The sequence below is a fragment of the Canis lupus genome, chromosome X, assembly GCF_048164855.1.
Source record: "Canis lupus baileyi chromosome X, mCanLup2.hap1, whole genome shotgun sequence".
In the NCBI taxonomy this organism is placed as follows: Eukaryota; Metazoa; Chordata; class Mammalia; order Carnivora; family Canidae; genus Canis; species Canis lupus.
In genome coordinates this window covers 92,880,708-92,885,660 of record NC_132876.1, presented here as the reverse complement: position 1 = coordinate 92,885,660, position 4,953 = coordinate 92,880,708, and the positions used below count along the sequence as shown (strand labels likewise).

The window sequence follows — 4,953 nt, the reverse complement described above, 5'->3', positions numbered from 1 at the left end:
ACACCAATTAACTGGACAACACAGAAGAAATGGAAAAATTATTTCAAACATACAGCCTAGCAATGACTGAATCAGTAAGTAAAAGAAAATCTGGACAGACCAATTACAGGTAAAAATACTGGATCAGTAATCAAAAATCTCCCAAAGGAAAAAAAAACCCAGGACCATACAGCTTCACATTTGAATTTTATCAGACATTCAAAGAAGAAATAATGCTAATATCTCCCAAACTCTTCCCAAAAAAATTGAAGAGGGAACATTCCCAAACTTACTTTATGAGGCCACTATTATTCTAATACCAGAACCAGAAAAGAACACTACCAGAGAATTACAGTCCAATATTCCTAATAAATACAGATGTGAAATTCTCAGTAAAATACTAGCAAACCAAATTCAGCAGAATATTAAAAAGATCATTCACCATGATCAAGTGGAATTCATCCCTGGTATGCAGGGATGGTTCAACATACAATCATCAGGCTTCCGCAGTATGGCCGGCGACATTAGCTAGCGCTCGCTCTACTCTCTCTAACGGGGAAACAGCGGACTACAAAAAAACTGAACTGTATCTGCCTCTATTTCCAACAGACTCACGTTCAACTTTCGCGCGCACACACACACACACACACACAAAGAAAAAGCCGGGAAAATTTTATTAATCCTTTTTTTTTTAAAGAAAAAAAAAAGTTAATATAAAATTATAGAAAAAAAAAAGGAACCTGAACTTTAGTAACACAGCTGGAACAATCGGCAGCGGCGGTGGCGGCGGGAGAAGAAATTTATTTTTTTTTTATTTTTTTTTTTATTTATTTATGATAGTCAGAGAGAGAGAGAGAGAGAGAGAGGCAGAGACACAGGCAGAGGGAGAAGCAGGCTCCATGCACCGGGAGCCCGACGTGGGATTCGATCCCGGGTCTCCAGGATCGCGCCCTGGGCCAAAGGCAGGCGCCAAACCGCTGCGCCACCCAGGGATCCCGGGAGAAGAAATTTAATTTTAGTTGATTTTCTGTAGTTGTTGGTTGTTGGATAGTCTCATGGTGATGGAAGCTGCACATTTTTTTCGAAGGGACCAAGAAGCTGTTGGAGGTGTGGTTCTCCAGGCAGCAGCCTTATGCCAACCAAGGATCTGGAGACCTTCACACCATCCCCAGATCTGAGTGGGACATACTTCTGAAGGATGTGCAATGTTCAATCATAAGTGTGATAAAAACTGACAAGCAGGAAGCTTATGTACTCAGTGAGAGTAGCATGTTGGTCTCCAAGAGACGTTTCATTTTGAAGACATGTGGTACCACCCTCTTGCTGAAAGCACTGGTTCCCCTGTTGAAACTTGCTAGGGATTACAGTGGGTTTGACTCAATTCAAAGCTTCTTTTATTCTCGTAAGATTTTCATGAAGCCTTCTCACCAAGGGTACCCACACCGGAATTTCCAGGAAGAAATAGAATTTCTTAATGCAATTTTCCCCAAATGGAGCAGCATATTGTATGGGACATATGAATTCTGACTGTTGGTACTTGTATACTTTGTATTTCCCAGAGACTCGGGTAATCAGTCAGCCAGATCAAACCCTGGAAATTCTGATGAATGAGCTTGACCCAGCAGTTATGGACCAGTTCTACATGAAAGATGGTGTTACTGCAAAGGATGTCACTCGTGAGAGTGGAATTCGTGACCTGATACCAGGTTCTGTCATTGATGCCACACTGTTCAATCCTTGTGGGTATTCGATGAATGGAATGAAATCGAATGGAACTTATTGGACTATTCAAATCACTCCAGAATCAGAATTTTCTTATGTTAGCTTTGAAACAAACTTAAGTCAGACCTCCTATGATGACCTGATCAGGAAAGTTGTTGAAGTCTTCAAGCCAGGAAAATTTGTAACCACCCTGTTTGTAAATCAGAGTTCTAAATGTCGCACAGTGCTTTCTTCACCCCAGAAGATTGAAGGCTTTAAACGTCTGGATTGCCAGAGCGCTATGTTCAATGATTACAATTTTGTTTTTACCAGTTTTGCTAAGAAGCAGCAACAACAGCAGAATTGATTAATAAAAATGAAGAAGAAAAAATGCAAAAAGAGAACACACATAGAAGGAGGTGGTGGCTGCTTTTTAGATATTGATATCGGGGGCCATGCTTTCCATAACCACCACCTTGTAGCTGCAGAAAGCCCTAGATGTACTGATAGTGTAATCATTTTGAATTGTATGCATTATTATATCAAGGAGTTAGATATCTTGCATGAATGCTCTCTTCTGTGTTTAGGTATCCTATGCCACTCTTGCTGTGAAATTGAAGTGCATGTAGAAAAAGCCTTTTACTATATGAAACTTTACAACAATTGTGAAAACAATTCAATTTGGTTTATGCACAGTGTAATATTTCTCCAGGTATCATCCAAAATTCCCCAGACAAGGCTTTCGTCCTCATTAGGTGTTGGCCTCAGCCTAATCATCTGGGACTGTTCTATTAAATTGCTGCCAGGATTTTACATCCAGTTACCTCCACTTTCTAGAACATATTCTCTACTAATATTACTGAAACCAGTTTCTACTTCATACAGATGTTTTTTGCAACAGCAATTAAAGTTTATCTTCCACAAGTCAAGTCCTCTTAAGAAAATGATTGCAGTTATCCATTTTGTGTATTACTATTTTAACATTATTGCTTCCTGTACTTGTACTTCCTTTATTTGATTTTGTTCCTCACCATGGTGTCTTGCCTCCCAACCCCCCCTCAATAAAGCAATACACTGTTAAAAAAAAAACATACAATCAATCAGTGTGATACAGAATGAAAAAAATTATGTGAACATCTCAATACATGCAAAATGAACAACTGACAAAATGCAACATCTGTTCATGATGAAACTCCTAAATTGGGTACAGAAGGAATTTACCTCAACATAATAAAGGATATATATGACAAACCAAGAGCTAACATCATACTAAATGCTAAAATGTTTAAAGCTTTCCTCTAAGATCATAAATAAGACAAGAGTGCCAACTCACCATTCCTATTCAACAAAGTACTGGAAGTTTTAGCCAGTGCAATCAGGCAGGAAATAAAATCATGAGACTTTGAAATGGAAAAGTAAAACCATCTCTATTTGCAGATGATAAAATTTTTACCCGTACAAAAATCCTAAAGACTCACCCTAAAACTGCTTAATATAATCAACAAAGTTGCAGGATACAAACACTTAACACATAAAAACAGTAGTGTTTCCATATGCTAACAACCAATTATCTGAAAAACAAAGAGAAGATCATGTTTACAATAGCATCAAATCAATCAAATATGTAAGAATAAATTTAAGCAGACAAAAGATCTCTACACTGAAGGCTGCAAGACGTTGATGAAACAGTAGGAGGCTGGGAAGATGGTGGAGTAGAAGGACCCTAAGGTTGCTTCATCCCACAAAAACAACTAGATAACACTCACATAAGCATAAATAACTCATAAAACTCAAAGACTGGCAGAACAAACTCCACAATAAAAGATAGAGAAGCAGCCACATTGAAGAAGGTAGGAAGAATGAAGATGCAGTTTGGGAGTAAAAAGGACCATGGCTGTCCATGATGGGGATGGAGCCAGTTGCAGAGAGAAGAGTAATAAACAAACTATGACACCAGGGAGCCTGCATGGGGAGGATGAATCCCCCTTAACATTTGGCTTTGAAGGCCAGAGGGACTGAATCTGTGAGTTCTTACAACCAGAAGGGCTTAAAGCCCTGAATTTTAAAAATCTGTAGGTTCAGCTCTGGGAGAGCCTGAAGGATATTAGAAAGCAGAGTTACTGCCCTTAAAGAGTAGCACAACAGCTAACAGAGATACAGCATGGAAGAAGAACTTTGAAAAATGCCTGGGGCACAAGGGAGGGAGAGTGATTTGCTTACCTCAGGGCAGGTCTCAGGCAAGGATCACAGGGAGACTCCTCTAGGAACAAAGGAAATGACACATGCATTTCCGTCCCCCACAACTCAGTATAAATCCACAAGCCACCTGTGGGAACCAGCACTGTGCTAACACTCACTACCTAACTTGCTTACTCCAAGTCCCCCCACCAAAGCTTTGGCACATCCACCCTTCCCACTGACACTTGTCTCAGTCTCAGTGCTACAGGTGTCCTCCTCCAGAAGACTAGCACAAACCCCACTAAAACCTCATCTTCCAACCTGCACATTTTGCGGGACATCAGTACTGGCAACAAAAGTGGCTGCAGGTCTCATTTTGCAAGCAGACCAGTGCACACCTTGTTAAAATGCACCCCACCAGGCTGAGGACCAAACCCTGCCCACAACAGGAAAAGAGAGCCTCTGCAGACAAGTGGACTGAAGGAAAAAGTGGTCAGTACTCAACAGCAGGGCACACCCAACAAACATAGGAGACAACCCTTGAAGCAGCAGGTCCTGGGGAGCAGGGGACACTGCATTGCAGAACACTACAGGACCTCTTCTTCATAAGGCTATCGCCATCAAGAGCAGGGAAAGTAGCTGACTTTACTAACACAGAGAAACAGACACAGAGAGTTAGATAAAATGAAGAGACAGAAATGTCAAAAATGAAAGAACAGCACAAAAACCACAGCAAGAGACCTATGTGAAACAGACACAAGTAATAAACCTGATAGAGAATTTAAAGTAATAAAGATACTGACTGGAATTGAGAAAAGGTGGAAGACATCAGTGATACCCTTAACAAAGAAAAAAAAGAACCAATTAGAGATGAAGAACACAACAAATGAAATTAAAAATACACTCGATTAAATAAATAGCAGGGTAGAGGAAGCAGAGGAATGAATTCCTGACCTGAAAGACAGAGTAATGGAGAAACGGAGTAATCAAGTGGAGCAAATGAGAGGAAAAAAGAGAATTATGCAAAAATGACAATAGACTTAAGGAACTCAATGACTCCATCAAGTGTAATAATATTTGCATTGTAGGGATCCC

The 4,953-nt window shown here is 40.1% G+C and overlaps 1 pseudogene; it reads left to right on the top strand.

The window, feature by feature from the left end:
• Positions 1-1,040: 1,040 nt before the first annotated feature.
• On the top strand, positions 1,041-2,769 carry LOC140628100 (S-adenosylmethionine decarboxylase proenzyme pseudogene; annotated as a pseudogene).
• Positions 2,770-4,953: the final 2,184 nt, after the last annotated feature.